We start from the raw sequence: 17,552 nt of genomic DNA on the forward strand, positions 1-17,552 counted from the left end.
TTTCTGAAGAAGGGTCTAGACCTGAAATGTCAGCTTTCCTGCTCTTCTGATGCTGCTTGGCCTGCTGTGTTCATCCAGCTCTACACCTTGTTATCTCAGATTCTCCAGCATCTGCAGTTCCTGCTGTCTCTTGCAGTTGATTCTGTTTGGATTTAGTTCTACATAAATATCTGACTGTCAAACTGGAGTAGTTACTAGAGTCCAGGTTCCCATTCCGAAAGTATTCCCAGAGTTATCTCATTAGAACAGGGGATTCAGTTCTAAGATCAAGAAATATCCAAGTAGTTTCCTCCTTATCCAAACCTTCTAACATTACCTCTATGACTTCTTGCCCTTCCTCCCTGAGCTCTTACCCTATCTCCATGGCTGCTTACCCTACTTCCTTGACCTTTGAACCTATCCCCCTGACTTCCAGTCCTACCTCCCAGCCTAACTCCTTCACATCTTACCAAATCCCTCGGTTTCTCAAGAACCCCCTTGTTTCTCTACCTTCAGTAGTCTTCTCTGGTGACTTTGTTTTCAACTCACCTAGAAATGTAAATCTTCAACTTGATTCACCAGTGATAACTCATTTTAACTTGTGCCCCTGATACTTAATTATTGCAGAAAATTTTACCTTTGCAGAATACATCTTCCAAAGGAAGTTTTAGTTGTTAAATGTAGAATGAAAGGTGTTTATTTGGCCAAAACCATCTTATTCCATTCCAAGGAATTTAGACCCAAAGGTCAAGCACATTGAAAGTAATTGATGGTTGGGGAACCTTTTATTACAGGGACCTCTGCACTAACAGCTAGCTTAAGAAGGATGCTTTCTTAAATAAATTGAAATAAGGCCTTTGGCTCATCAGTATTACACTCTTATTGATGGTTGGTTGTTCGATTCATATTTTTGCCCTGTCATAGTGTAAAATCTTGTTGGGGAAAGGATTCCTGTCGCTGAAAGTGCGGATGGGTGTGAAAAGAAAATTGTTCTTGAGCAGTTTGGTTATTTTTCTCCCTTTTCTTTGTTATTTTCGCTTTAAAACAAAGTATGATAAAACGCAGCTTGTTTAATTACTTTCTGAAAACAACGGCATGGATCTGCCGGCATGCTGCAGTATCCTGTCAGAGAGCATAAATAGTGTCTATAGTATTAGTACCTGGATCCAGTCACTCACTCCTCAGCATTACATGGTGATATATGTCATGTCATTTATGAAATTCTCTTTCTTAGCTACCAACCTCGCTCTCTTTGGGGTCACTATCCACACCCCCCCCCCCCCCCCGCCCCATTTACAGTAGGTCCATTCAGTTCCAAAATATAGCCCGATTGTGACCAGCACACGCGTTGCTGAAAAGCCATATGACAAAGAAGCTTAAGTATTATTATTTTACAGAGCTCAAAAATACACTTGGCTTTGCACAGGCTCCGAAGGGAAGATAGATGATCGCAAGCTGTAAAAGCAATACCTTTTATTGTTAGGATACAATTGCTTAAATACCAAGAACAAATATTTGTCCGAAAACAAAACCAAAATTCTTGAACCTGCAGGTTTTTGAAGCTATCAACCACTGAAGAGTTCGTAGGCGTGAGTCTTGTTGCGCGCATACACTGCTCGATTGCAGAGCATGTATCTCGAATAGTGTAAAAGACATTTGGGGTCATTCTCCGGTAAAGGTAATCCCAATGTGACAAATTTTGATCGCACTAGGATTGCTCAAATAACTGTTCTGTTGTTTCCGGGAACCTAATCTTTCAATCAGTAGCGCTCAACAGAGAGGGGTGTTTTTAAAAAAAAACAATTTCTTGCTAACGACGAAGTCAAACATAAATGTTTCTTTTTGGTAGGGTCTATAGCATTGGGCACAGAGTTACAATTAAAGAGTGTTGTAGATTGCAATCCATATTATATGAACATGTAAAGAATGCACTTAACTGAAGTATTAAAAGGTGGGAGATTCCTTGTGAACCCCCAAACACTGACTTGGAACTGGAGAATGACCCTTAAACAAAGAAACAGAGGAACTGTTCTTAATTCAGAATATTTTGACTTTAAAATTGATACAAATAGATATTATATACATTAATGTGATTAATAGGAGCAAGTAACATCAAAAGAAAGAAGTTTATGGGTAATGGTAGAATTGAGATATTGCTGGTTTCCTACCACTGAGAGCAGGCTGGTCCCAAATTGTCGAGGTCCCCTCAACACTGACGGGACTTTGAACTGTAAGCTACTGCCAAGTTCCAGGGATTTGGTATCAAACTGACTACTACAAGTCTCAGAATGTTAACAAATTATAGTCTTAGTGAATAGCATGCAGTCTTCGTTTTAAAATCAGCAAGTTTATTCTGGACAGGCGTCTGGACTCGCACAGGACAGGGTAACTCTGTTAGAGTTTTTGTTTCAAACCATGTAAGATTTGGCTGAGAAGACAAACTTTCAGACTGAATGAAATGGAAACTTAAAAAGGCAGTTACGTTGGACGCACTTAACATAGTTTATGACTGCGAATTCCTGTTGCCTGAAGAGGACCAGACATAAAGAACATTTTGCGTCTATTTCATTTGTTTTCACATCTGGTGCTTTGGATAACGTCACGGGAGAGGAGATCTTCCTCCCACTCACCCCCGTCCCCGCAAAATAGCCATTTTGCATTATATTATCTTGTTACATGTCCTGAAAGTTTTTGGACCCCTCTGATTGCGATTGTTAGCACATAGTATTGTATAGAAACTGACTTATTCGGACTTCTGCGAGCGACCACACTACTGGGTTGTGTGCGTACCTGAGAATCATTGTCATGTGCATTTTCCCTGGTGAAAGATGAAAATTATTAACACTGATGCATTTCTTAAGCAGTTGGTTAATTCCTTTTCTAAAGGAGACTCCCCTTCCCCCGCACCCCCATGAAAAATAAATTAGGGCTACTTTCTACATGTCTTATTTCGGCGTTTGAACAGTGTGTTTTATGTGTGTGTGTATATATATATATATAAATATGTGAACTTGCTTGTGCATTTTATAAACATGCTTCATTTTGTATTTGCACAAAAATCTTTCGCTTGGATCAATTTGCCAAAGTGGATTGTTGGATTTGTAATCTTCAGCTTTCATCAGCTGCTTTCTTCAGTGTTGTGGTTGGGATTTTTATTCGAGAGTGTCACAACTGCTTCTCAACAATCTGTTAGGAAAAGACAAAAGCTGTATTGCAGAAAAGTGTGTATTTAGTATGTATTGGACCAGAGGAAATGCTGAACAAACCAGGGAATTTAATGCTGGAACATTGGAAGAATTTAGTATTCCCTGTCATTTAACCCCAGTTCTAATTATTCACGTGTCACGTTATGGCCTTGAAGGATGTAAATGTTGATGGCTAGATTCTGACACATTCTAGCATCGACACCCCCCACCCCTCTTCAGCTCCTCCACACACTTACTCAGCCGTCCCTACTGGGACATAGACTAATAGTGTACACTTAAGTTCAGCATGCGGCCATCAAGTACAAGAGGATGTGTAATTGCCTGTTTATCGTATGTGAAGGGAAAATTGAGTACAGGAACTCAGCCTGTCCCTGAAGCTTACTGATGCATGCATCTGCAATGCGGTGAGCGATCGGAGGTCCCAGCTCGAAGTTTGGGAGGCAACCCAGGGGCTGCCAGAGCTGCTCTTGGCTGATAGGAGACAGACAGTAACAAGATGACTTGTTAGGCAAAAGCTCCACAGAGAAATGCTGCGGCTGACAGCTCTTGTCTGTCTTTAAAGCTGCAGTGGATTAGAGTGCAGAATGATAGGGTGCTCAGAGCTGGCGTGTCCATTGCGGAACACAGTGGACAGGACTTCATTGCAAAGCAATGTTGTGATGTTTGTGCTATTCACAGCCACGCAGGGTGGATCAGATTTTTGCCCCTCTGTGGAGGCATGAGGCTACAGTGTTGTTCCAAACTTCACGGACAACAGTGCAAATGTGTTTCAAAAGGGATCAATAGAGACCGAATCTATAATAGTAACTTGTTTAGGACTGCGAAATGTGCAGGTATAAAATAGTCCCGCTTGTAGCCAGTGTTGTTGACATTTCAGAGTGGCCCCATTGTCCAACACTGATAACCAAGCCTGATAACGTCACACACCGACATCAGAAAGTTTCTGAGACTTCTGGCTGCAAGTTCAGCAGTGGCTTTAATTAATTCCGTATCTGGATTTATAAAAGAGAGCCTGTTCTTTTTGCGGTAAGCCACAACATTATCACTGTCATTCCATGCAGTAGAATGCTCAGAGGCTAGAACACATATCCCAAAAAGTAGTTATTAATACCAGCAATATGCCTCACCTAGTCCCAGAAATGCTTGTGCAGAGTCACTTCGACCCGACGGTATTACAACTAAATCATCACATCTTGAGCAGAGAAAAAGAGCTACCAATGAGAGCTAAACAAAGACACTCCTGAGCCGCAGTACAAAGACTTCACTCACCACCTACGCTTTGTTCCAGTGTTTTTAAAATTATTCACAGGGGTATAGTTCAGTACTCTATGTCTGGCGACTCCCAACTAACAAATACCAGACTTCTTCATTTTTTTTGCTGATGTTACAAAAAATGAACTTTGAAAAAAAAGACTCCTAATAACTTATAAGACTGTATTCTACACGTTGTAGTATTAAGTGTTTCTCATATTATACAGCTATGAATCTAATGCAATTATTTTTAGGTAAGTAGTTGTTTCTGTATTTCGGGATAATGACTCCCCAGACTGACGTGCTCACAGATGTGATGGACAGGGCAGGACCTGGGCTAATACACACCTTCAAGTTTTTTTTGTAATTACGTATCAATGTATTTTTGCCACATACAATTTAAAGGCGAAGAAAGTCCATTCTATTATTGGCTGCAGTTTAAGAACTGTTACAGATTTTTTAAACAAAAGTCTTAAAACCCCATTGCTTCATTTCGAAGAACTTTTCATTGTAATTCTCTTGTTTAATGATGTTTTCAGTTTGTTTGCTCTGTTGTATGTGAAAGTTGATGCACTGCTTCTAATGCTTGAGTAGTCACAGTATGCTCTACAAAGTATGGCTGTACCTGGGGAATTGAAAAGCCTGCTTCACTTTGATCTAATAATCATGACATTGGTAGTTTCATAAATACTGTATGTACTGAAAAACAAGAAGTTTTTTTTTCCATTTAGTAGTTTGGAGAAAAGTCCTCTTTTTATTTGAAATTGTCCTCCTTGTACTTTCTGTACTATATTCTGTCTCTGGTTTTTGCATAAAATGCATAAGGGTTTGGGATGTAAATGGAATTTTATTCATATTTTGTCCAAATACCTCTTGTAATTTGTATCAGAATTCTTGTACAATTTTTATATTAAAGATTTATCAGTCACTGGCAGATGTGTCTTTGTCTTTTTTTGTAAAAAAAAATCCTGTACCTAGCTGTTCCGCATCTGACCAAGAGGCCTGAATCCATTTCATACTTTGACTTCTCTCAAAACTGATGTTTTCAATGATGTTTGCATATGTTTCAGATTCTTGGGCTAACATGTTATAGATCACATGTTAGAGACTGATTGCAGTACTAAGATGGAACGTGATGGAGGCTAATGAGCACTTGCATTAGCAGCCACTCATTATAGGTACGCTGAAATCTTGTTGCTCATCTGCTACTGGAGCTCCTTCATTCAGATCCACTGCCCTTTGATTTCGTGAATCTCTTTCCACCTGAGAGGCCGATCTCTGTCAGGCCTGCATTGACGATGAGAACATATGGCAAGATGCTCAACATATTTTGACGAAAAGAAAACACTACATTGCAGGATTTGTGAGTGCTCTGAAATATTTGCTTAAACCGTAATGGTGGAACTTCAATCAATGAAGCTATTAACCGTTAAAACAAAATAGTCGATTTCCAACATTGATCCGAAATATACCGTTCTAAAAAGTTTATAGGATTTGTTTGTATTTTTGACAAATTTATAATTCGGTTTACAACCTTGGTTTAAATGTAGTATTATCACGTGGATGCTGTCTACTTACTGAATGCGAACGGAATTTCCTCATTTTAAAAAAAAAATTGCCTGGATATTGTCCAGATCTTGTTGCATTTGAACACGGACTGAGGAGTCAGTATCTGAGGAGTCGCAAATGGTGCTGAACATGTGCAATCATTAGCGAGTAGACTGTCTTCCATATCTTCCAACGTTTTAAAATTAGAAAGCTTGCGTCATAAATCCACAATCCTATCCACTTGGTCATAAATTATAATGAATTTTCAACCAAAAAGGGTGGGATTACAGGATATGTCAGAAACAAATTCCTGAATACTGTGTAATAATACAAAAAGTTGGACTTATTCAATCACCATAAATGGACAGAAACACGGAATGTAATCCTCATGAAGTCATGATCCGCATGAATGTGATTGGCAAAAATCCTGAAATTCCAATATTACTGAAAACAATGTTCGACCAGGACATTATAAATCAGCTGATCCTAATGTATCGCCGAACATAGTAATTATGTAAAAAATGAACCTTCAGCCACTTTAAAACTGTCTAGGTCAGAAATTAAAGTAAAACTTTCGTCAGGTTGTATTATTACTGAAAGGGATCGCTGCCAATTCTGACATTACACGAGGATAATTAACCACCGGAAAACTAGAAAACAAGCGTTTGTGACAACAATACTTTTAACAACAGGGAATGATCATTCTCGGCTCTTGCTGGGGATTGGGAGCATAGACCTGGCACTGGACCAAGCTTGCTTCAACTTCGGGAGAGTTGCAAAGTCATAAAAAACAAATATATGTTCCACAAATATATTTTCAATTTTCTAACCGATGATGGGTACTTTCTAGGACGATTTGGATTGCTTTGATTTTGGGGGGACGCGGCGCGAACCATCAAGACGACCAACAGCCCCACCATTCTCCCAACAAGTTGCTGCCAGTAATACTTTCATTTGTGGAGAGGTTTATATATCAGATTGATTTGCTCCCTTTTGTATTAAGTAAAATAGTGCTGTAGTTGGTCATGGAACTCTAAGTTTTGAATATGTGATGTGAAACAGATTTTTGATAAACGGATTTGATACTAAGCGCATTCTAACAGGACTAGGGGTCAAATAACAGGGCCATGGAATATTGTTGTCCCGCCAGCATATGCGGATGCCCACTCTTTGCAGAGATTGTTCACTGAATGCAATAGTGACTCCGAGAAACCAATGTATTGTGTACCCAAAATTGGTACAGCTGCCACCACCTTCCTCCCCCAAAGAAATCCCAAATGCCTCAAGCGCTGAGGGCACGTTGATAATCTGTGGGTGTTTTTCTCTGTCTCGTTTTCAATTTATCATTTCATGGAGTTTTCCTGGGATCATCCTGCTGCTTTTCGGTGGTGACTTTATAGCATTTGTGTCAGCATTTAGCATGAGCAAGCAGAGAAGACGGTCAATGTAGGCTGTATAATTAAAAAGGTTCAAAATGGTAAACATGGAGAAGATGGTTTCACTTGTGGTGCAACCAAAAACAATGGTCACGACTATAAAATAACCTAGAATAAATCCAATGAGGAATTCGGGGAAACTTTTTCAAGGAAATACTTTTAATTATTTCTGGTCTTCTAGTACTCCTGACCGTACGCCTTGTTCTTTCTATCATAGGTTATATTCCACTGTCTTCCACCGGTTCCCTTTGGAGCAGTTTCATACCCACCCCACCGATAGGTTAGATTCACCTGACGAACTCTACAGTTCCTGCCCAATTCATATCGCAATCTTTCATCTCTTTGGTTCCTCTCTGTCTCTATTTTGATTTGTCGGATTTCCAACAAACTTTCTATCCAGTTTGCAACGGGGTGCTGAAAATCTCCCACTTACGGTTCTGGCATTAAAATTAAACCAAAAAAAAATGCGATTCGCTTTATTTACACCTGACTCGCGACTACATTATAGATGTAGGCAGTGAGCATTAACCAGATCCCATTTCGAAATACAAGAACCCATCGTTTGTAATTACAAAATTTCAAAAATTTCTATTAAATAATGTGCTCCTGACAGTGCATTTTAAGTGCTCAAAGAAAGTGTGATACATGTGCTGAATGTGTTTTTGTTTGATTGATCTGACCTTTGCCTGGGAGCTTGGATAAGAAATAATTGAAATACAGTAGGTGCTTTTCAAATAGGTGATTCATTGATTGATTGATTGTTGTCACGTGCACTAAGATACAGTGAAAAATGTTTTGTGTGCTGTACAGGCAGATCATACCATACAAAGTGCATGAGGGTTGCAGAAAAGAGTACAAATACAGGTGTTTGCCTCTTAAATATTCTCCTCATCTGCATGGCTCTAATTCCAGGGCACACAAGCCCTATTCCTGAACCTTATACAAGGCAACCCTTGGTTAATAGCTGTGTGGAAATGATACTCCCCTTTCAGCAAATTTCCCCTGTTACTTGGCTGTGAATGGTGATGAGGTGAAGAGGATGAGCCCAAAAAAATGACCCAATAGTATTGTGATGCTCCAAATGAGTGTTCAAGGAGAGGAAGTATTCTTAGTTTTGAGAGTTGGAGTCACATTTGTAAAGTCAGCCTTTCTTCTTTCCAACTATGCACAATAATCAATTAAATCCAAAAGCTATATTTGATTGTTTTTATATTACATTAAATATTACAATTTCAAAACAATATAGAAGATTCGTGCCAATTTTTCATCATCAATGCTCTAGAAATTACAATGAAGTGTTGTATAATTAGTTTTTTTATCAATTTATTTTCCTTATCCCACTTGACACTAACTGTTCTCACATATATAAAAACACATATACTCAAGTCTAGTAATAATAAATTCCATTTGGAAATGTAATTCAAACACAGCAACAATTAGCTCAAGTCTCTTCCAAGATTCTTAGCTTAAATACAGCTCCCTTATGCCAACTGTTAATTAGTGTGTAGGGGAGGGATTGGTTGTTATTGCTTGGTAGATTTGGGGAATCCGAAGTTTATTGTTTAATTTTCACTTTGTAATTGAAGTACAATAAATCCAGACATTTTTGGAACATTTCTCCCTATACAGGATACTCAGATTGCAATTATGAACGGTGTCAGTTTTCTTTTCCTTTTTGCAGAGTGAGTGTTTGGTACCACAGATGGCTAATGTTCTAGTAATGGTCCAGCTAAGTATTTCAACTGAGAGTGAGATGATGCTACGCCTGAAGTGGAATAGTGACAGCAGTGGGTACTCGGTAGACGCCAGGTTGTGATGGCAGGAGAGCGGATTCAGCAGCGTTATGTGGAGTAAACTGTACAATTAGGCCAAATGGCCCGATTATCTGTATTGAACTTGGCCCACCACCTGAGCTTCTTCATGCCCTTATTTCATCTCACCCTATCCTTATATTCCTTTCTCCCATATGTGTCTGTCTAGATTTACCTTAAATGCTTCTATACTTCTCACTTCATCTACTCCTATGCTGAGGACTCTGACATTCTTGTCATGTTCTGCATAAAATTTCCCCTGAATTCCTCACTGAATCTATTCTAGGTTATTTACAGTCATGATCATTGTTTTGTTTTCCCCACAAATGGAACCACCTTCTTTGCATCTACCCCATTGAACCCTTTCATAACTGAGCCAGATTCACTACCCTATTTGTCTTCTCTACCTGTTTGTGTCAGATGCTGAGATAAAGGAAAACAGACCTTAAACTCGGCAAGGTGCAGCAAAAAGGTTAGCCTCCTAGGATGTCTCCACTTCCAATTAGGTGCAGGCCAAGGCTGTCACTCAGTCCAGAGTCCAGCTGTGCATTTTGAACCACTTTGAGCCGAAAGAAAAGGTGAATGTAAAACAAATCAAATAAATAAACAATGAAGACAGTAGGCCAGACAGCCCCTAGACTTTGGCAATAAATTACGCTTACAAGAGGACATTCAGGAGACATTTAGCCTTTTATTTTGTCCCAACTGCATGAAATTTGAATCTTGGGCATTAACAGATGACCACAATGATAATTTACATTTATGTAACAGCTTTAGTATATTTTCTCAAGGAACATTGTAGGTGCATTAGCAAACAAAATTTGACCCAAACCGTATAACAAGATATTTCCCATAGCACAGCTCTTACTGGACAAAAAAGCATGATAATGGCATTGCATCTTTGTACACATGCCATTAAGATAAGAGCATTGTGTAAAGATTACTGTAATTTTTATAAATTCTTGTTGGATGTTGCAGGGAAGGAAATGTTCACTTGACTTTGTAACCAATCACATTCACGGTATGTGAAAATGAATGCCTTGAACCTGTCTATTGATTACTCACAAGCAACTGACAAGATTTGCCTATATTCCTAACTAATACTGATAAGGCTCCAGTGGGAGGGTGAGCTGAGACCATGCATAATGCAGATCTGCACAAGACTTACTGTGTTTTTTACCTCAAAATTGATTTGGTGGAGAAACATTGCAGATCTGAGATGACCTTTGAATGGTCTGGAAGCATTTCTTACAATCTCTAAGCCAAAAACCTTTGACATGTTGGTGAAAACCTAGTAATATTCCTGTAAACTCTGTCCCATTGTGAAACGAATATATGAGCCCTTGTCCTCAATGGTAAAGAAGGTGGTCAAAAACACAATGAAGAATTGTAACCCTCTCTTCCACTTTATTTTGAAATCTTATAAATCCCACTTACGAAGAGATATTGGGTGAAGTTTCTATTAACTTCTTGAATATCAGGGTCATGTTTAATTATGTGATGATTTACATTCTTCAGCATGCTATGTTTCCAGTTTAGTATCAGCTTCGATTTAATTGGTCATATTCTGCAGATGCTCAGAAACATCACAATGCTATCGCAAAGTAAACCAATGACTTTTTAATTTGACCTTTTTTAAAATGGCAACACTCAAAAGCCTGACAGAGCTGTCACACAGTTTTAATTTGCTTTCTTCTGAAATGTTTGATTTATGTGTTCCTATGTAAAATACTGTTTGGAGCCCACTGGCTTAGTAATTGTTAAGGAGGAAGATTCCCTCTGTGTGTTTTATGCAACAGAATCATGAGCTAATTTAGAAAGAACAGTTTGATGATTTTGTTATATATAGTGCACAGAGGTGCACATCTTACATTAGCTGTGTTCAATTAGAAAAGACCAAATTTAAAGCAATACTTAAATAGATGTTTTGGCAGTAGAAACTACCACAGTAAATTCATAATGTATAGTTTATACTAATTCAATTTTCTGTTTTGCATAGTCTGTTTAATATACATAAAGATCCTTAAAACAATGGTTTCTTTAATGAAAAGGAGATAAAATACTCCAATGCTTAAAACTAAGTCAAAACCACAATTGTAGCTTTAGTCTAGTTTTGTGTTCATTTAATCTAAATGATTTTCTTTTCTCCTGTTCACTAGTTTATTCCGAATTGCCCACAAAACAGAGGGCAATAAATCTTAGTCAAGAAATCACTGTGTGGGGTGAATAACCGGCATTGACGCTGATTCCTTACAAAAACTCATTTCTGGTAACGTGAGACCAGCTGAGGATGGTCATGTCAACTTATTAGACTTTTTACTTTCCAGTATTGATCTTGTTCTACACCAGTGCAAGCCATATTGCTGGCTAATGCTATTGACTAACTATCAGACTTCCCCCAGAAGTGTAGAGGTTTGCAGCTCTTTCTGAACCACAGAAACCCATCAATGGACAATGATAGAGAGGCTGAAAAGCTGCAAGCACAGCACTGAGCATGCTTCTCTGAGAGGAAAACATTAAAACCAAGACTGCCGTTGTTATCTTTGTTTTAAATTTCAGTTGGTCAATGACTTTTGCACTATATAGTTACTAGCTGTGTCTTTCTTACTATTAATTGTCTACAATCAGTGAACAATGGTTGTTTGATTGATAATTAGTTTTTGTCTTAAATAACCTTACATCTGAATAATATTATTGCTACAATCAGTGCCCATACTTCTGAAACGTAAAAAGAGAAGGATGTCTTTCAGCCACTGGAGTCTGTTATATTCAATGAAATCATGGATGTTCTGTCTTCTAAATCCATTCATCTGCTGATGCTTATATTCCTAATAGTCTGAGCTCACAAAATTTATCAATCTGAGATTTTAAACATCAACAACAACTTATATCTAAATAATGCCGGCGCTGAAGTGAAGCATCACCAGGCAGTCCATAGGAGAGTTATAACATGAAGTATGACACAAACCACATCAGGATACATCAGGTCAAGTGATCAAAGGTTTAGTCAAGGACGTAAGTTTTAAGAAGTAACCTAAAGGAGGAAAGTGTGGTAAAGAGACAGAGGTGGGGAATGGAAAAAGGGAATTAGAGAAGCTGGGGCCTAGATGATTGAGGGCACATCAACTAATGATGTACCAATCATATTTGGGAATGCTGATAAAATTATGAGCTTATTATGTTTATTGTGTCATTAAATTGAAGTAAAAAAGGAAAAAGTTCATGTGACTTGTTCTGAAGTCTGCCTGACAGTTTAATTTTTTACCAAAGGAAGGCTTAGATTATTTCACTGGGAAGAAGGTGCATGGAATTCACATTTGGAGACAATGGCAACAGCCTGTATGTTAACAGTAGAGACTGTGAGTCTCCAAAGTCACAGAAAAGTGTTGAGAATATTGCATTTTAAAAAGTTGTGCCTTAAAGAGTCATTTTAGTTCCAATGTACAAGAGAATTAGGCTGTCAAGGATATCTAGTTTACATTTATTATTTCTATGCAGATATGCTGTTCATGTTATTAATGTTGCCATTGAGAAGGATGTAGAGGAAGCCATTGTAAAGATCAGATTACAGGCTTTCCTAGAACACACTGAATATCATTTTTTGAGTCTTATTTGATTCAGGAGAACGGAAACAGCTTGAGGCCAACAAAGTCTTCATGGTTCGCTGCATGGGAATATAGGTAACAATGTAAGTAATACTTAGATTTAAAAGAAGAAATTTGACTGGACTTAAAACTGAGTTGAAAGATTTGCCTAGCTTTGTCCAGGGAGCAGTCTCATGAAATTGACACCGTGAAAGACAGTTCAGGAGTTAAATGTTTCTAGGCTGGGATAGGAAAAGAATAAAAGTTCTTTTTCTATTCGTTCACGGGATGAGGGCGTCGCTGGCTAGGCAGCATCTGTTGCCCATCCCTAATTGCCCAGAGGGCAGTTAAGCATCAACCACATTGCTGTGGGCCTGGAGTCACATGTAGGCCAGACCAGGTAAGGATGACAGTTTTCTTCCTTAAAGGGCACTCGTGAACCAGATGGGTTTTTCCAGCAATCGACAATGGATTCATGGCAATCGTCAGACTCTTAATTCCAGGTTTCTTTATTTAAATTCAAATTCCTCCATCTGCCATGGCAGGATTCGAACCTGGGTCCCCAGAACATTACCTGGGTCTCTGGATTAACAGTCCAGTGATAATCCACTCGGCCAAAAGTAAACATTTTGGAATGAAGAATCATTTTGGACTGATTTTGAGAGAACTACATGTCTGCTTGAGGGACAGTGTATGAAATGTGTTTTCTAAGTCATACTAAAAATAAAAACTGTGTGTATTCTGTTGCGTTTTAGGATAAATTGACTACAAGGATAGCATTTAGACAATAGTGCTTTTTTCTCCTTTATTATAGTAAATGTCTTAAAATGTGAAATCTTGCTGAGTGATTATTGCAACTGTTAACTGTAAGTTTAGATTTCTTTGTAAAAGGTTATCAGTCTCCATGGATATCATAACAATGCATGAGATAGCAGAATTACAGGAGTACAAATACCTCCTAGTCTTGTGAACGAGAGAGATAGGGAGGATCAATGCCATGAAGAATTTGAAAACAAGAATGGGAGTTTTTTGTCAAGACATTGCTAAACCAGGAACTGATGAAGGTCAGCAAGCACATGGGTGATAGGGGAATGGAACTTGCTGCAGTTAAGGTATGGATGGATAACAGGGTTTTGAATGATCTCAAATTTATGGACGATAAAATGTAGGAGACTAATCAGGAGTATGCTGGAATAGTTGCATACAAAGGTAATTATTAGCATGGATTAGGGTTTCAGCAACAAATGATCTGAGATGGTGCAAAGCTGACCAACACTGCAGAGGTGGAAATAAGCAGTTTTAAGAACGGGCCAATGGGCTGAGGAGTGGCAGATGGAGTTTAATTTAGATAAATACGAGGTGTTGCATGTTGGTAAGATACACAAGGGCAGGACTTACACAATAAATGGTAGGGTCCTTGGGAGTGTCGTAGAACAGAGAGAGCGAGGGGTTCAGGCACATACTTCATTGAAAGTTGTGTCACAGGGAGACGGAGTGGCAAAGAAGGTGTTTGGAACGCTGCCTGCATTGCTCAGATTTTTGAGCTTAGCAGTTGGGATGTCATGTTGCAGTTGTACAGGATGTTGTTGAGGCCACTTTTAGAGTATTGTGTACAGTTCTGGTCACCCTGCTATAGGAAGAATATCATTAAATTGGAGAAGGTGCAGAAAAGATTTACAAGGATGTTAACAGGACTGGAGGGTTTGAATTATAATGAGAAGCTGGATAAACTGGGATTTTTTTACCTGGAGCATAGGAATTTGAGAGGTGATCTTATAGTGATTTATGAAATCATGAGGGGCAAAGTGAATAGCAAAGGTCTTTCCCTCAGGGTTGAAGAGTTAAAAACTAGGGGCCATAATTTTAAGGTGAGAGGAGAAAGATTTAGAAGGGACCTAAGAGGCAACCTTTTCACACAGAGGCTGGTTCATATGTGGAAAGAACTGCCAGAGCAAGTGATTACAAAATTTAAAAGGCACTTTGATAGGTACATGAATGGGAATGGTTAAGAAAGATATGAGCAAAATGCAGGCAAATGGGACTAATTTAGTTTGGGAAACTTGGTTAGCATAGACAAATTGGACCGAAGGGTCTGTTTCCATGCTGTATGACTCTATGATTCTAATGCTTGCATACTGGCTCAAATGTGAAGTCATTAGTCCATCTTAGGGTGAAATGCAACGCCAAGTTTGTGAACAGATTGACTTAATCTTAGACTGTTGCCAGGCAGAGGGTTGCGGTTGAAAATTAGGGAACTGAGTTTGGAACGGAGACAAGAAACAATGCTTCAGCATTAACAAACTTTAATTGAGGGAATTTCTGCTTATCCAGTAATGGATGAAAGATAAGTGGTCTGAAGATTTAGCAACATTGGAAGAGTTGTGAATGATGCTGGTGAGGTAGTAGTGTCAGCATGCACGTGAAAAATAACACTGTGCTTTTAGATGATGTTGCTGAAGAACAGACTGCAGATGGGAACTAAAGGGGGCTAAGGATAAATCCTTGGAAGACATCAAAAGTAATGAAAACCAAAAGAACTGCGGATGCTGTAAATCAGGAACAAAAACAAAGTTGCTGGAAAAGCTCAGCAGGTCTGGCAGCATCTGTGGAGGAGAAAACGGAGTTAATGTTTCTGGTCAGTTCTGAGGAAAGGTCACCGGACCCAAAACGTTTTTGATCAAAAGTAATGATGTAGTAGGAGAAAGAGAAGCCATTGCAAGTGATTCTCTGGTGCTGATTAGGCAGGTAAGAATGGAACTAGTCAAGGCTCTCTAACCAGTGCATTAGTTGAGCAAGATCAACTGTGTTTTGTAAGAGTTTGACACTTCTAACATTCTTCGCACAGAAAGGTGACTCCTAACTTCTGTCTTGAATGATTACAATCTGATTTTAAGGTTCTGTCCCTGTCCTAGATTCTCTCATAAGGGGAAAGTTTGTCTTTATCTACACTATCAAGTCATTTCAAAATCTTCAAAGTATCAACAAACCAGCTCGTAACATTTTATATTCTGGGGAATGCAAGGATGGTTTTCTAATCTTTCATCATAATCTAATCCCTTAGACAAATATGTTTTGATACTTGCCTCATTTTCTATATTCAGGTAAGTTCCACACATTTGAAATCAAAATAATTATCTGCTTATTTCAGAATGCTATGACTTCATTGTAAAAAGATCACTTATCCTTTCCTAAGGTAAGACCTTGATTTTCTTGTGAAATAATGTGATTTGAATCTCAGAGCTTTTGTAAAATATAATTTTGCCAAAATCAAATGTTCAGAGTAGATTTGCTTGGAAGACATTTGGAGAACCTGAGTTTAAATTTCAGTTTTGATTTTTATTTGATTATGATTTCCTTTGGTCAATGGGTTTTCTCACTACTCTTCCTGTGTTAAAAAAAAAATTGTCACAGCTCTTCAATAAGAGAAACACTTGTATTTCTGCAGCACCTTTCACAACCTCAACACAACCCCAACACTTTACAGATAATCAACAATTTTTTTGAAGTGTAATTACTGCTGCAATGTAGGAAGCACAGCAGCTAATGTGCACACAGCAACACCCCACAATCAGCAATAACCAGATAATTTGTGAAAAATGCATGTCTAACAGTGCATATTACATTTTTGAAATCATCATGGGATGCTGGTTTTGTTGACCAGGACAGCATTTGTTGCCCAGTTCCAGTCACCAAACACTTCAATGCAGTCAAAGAAATCTTTCAAAATATATGATATTTAGCAGATCTACCATGGTGTTTTCGCACAGTCTCTCAACCAAAGAGAATCAGACTCGAACATGGATGAGCAGAAACAATGCATTAAAACAAACAGTTCAATACAGGTCAATACAGATTTTAATCCCAAGAGGACAAGTTTACCTAGTCCCTTAAATACCAAGAAAACTCATGGAAAGTGATTTCATTGCAGACATTGTCATGCAGTATTAATCGAGTGACATCATTTTCTCAATATCGTCATTGTGGCCAGATGTTCCAAGAGGAAGGCTTCTACAGTCTAGGTGTTTGGATCCAGGATCTTTGCATGTTGGACTGACTATTGCTGCAGTGTCCATCCAATAAACTGGTCTCAACTGATAGAACATCCGTCACCTGAGGCACTACCCATTATAGATGTCTTGAAATGACAAATCCTCTTTTGGCATGTGACAGAGACTGAATGCAAAACAACTTGTATTTGAGCTGCATAATAACTGGGACTGAATATTCAACACTGGATGGTGAATGAGTCAATACATAGGAATAAGAGATAGCTGTTCAGCACTTTGAGCCTGTTGCACATTCAGCCAGATTATGGCTGATTTGTATCTTAACTCCATTACACCCTTTGACAAATGCCTGACAAATCTGTAAAATTCTTTGAGGAGGTAACAAGCAAGTTGGACAAAGGAGAGCCAGTGGATGTGATCTATTTGGATTTCCAGAAGGCCTTTGACAAGGTATCATGCAGGAAGCTGCAAACTAAAATAAGAGCCTATGGCGTGGGGCAAGGTACTGGCATGGATAGCGAATATGCTGACTGGCAGAGGCAGAGCGAGGGGATAAAGAAGTCTTTTTCAGGATGGCAGTCGGTGACTAGTGGAGTTCATAGGGGTCAATGTTAGGACCTCAGCTATTCATGATCTGGACGAAAGAACTGGCAGTATTTATGCTAAGTTTGCAGATGACGCAAAGATAGGCGCAGGGACAGGTAATGTTGAGAAAGCAGGGAGCCTGTAG

General features: G+C 38.7%; 1 protein-coding gene across 1 annotated transcript in view; it reads left to right on the forward strand.

Moving 5' to 3' along the window:
* Positions 1-17,552, forward strand: part of bnc2 (basonuclin 2) — a 446,623-nt gene that overhangs the window by 347,287 nt on the left and 81,784 nt on the right. The gene's annotated exons all lie outside the window — the stretch shown is intronic.

The sequence above is a fragment of the Rhincodon typus genome, chromosome 3 (assembly GCF_021869965.1).
Source record: "Rhincodon typus isolate 14 chromosome 3, sRhiTyp1.1, whole genome shotgun sequence".
Lineage (NCBI taxonomy): Eukaryota > Metazoa > Chordata > Chondrichthyes > Orectolobiformes > Rhincodontidae > Rhincodon > Rhincodon typus.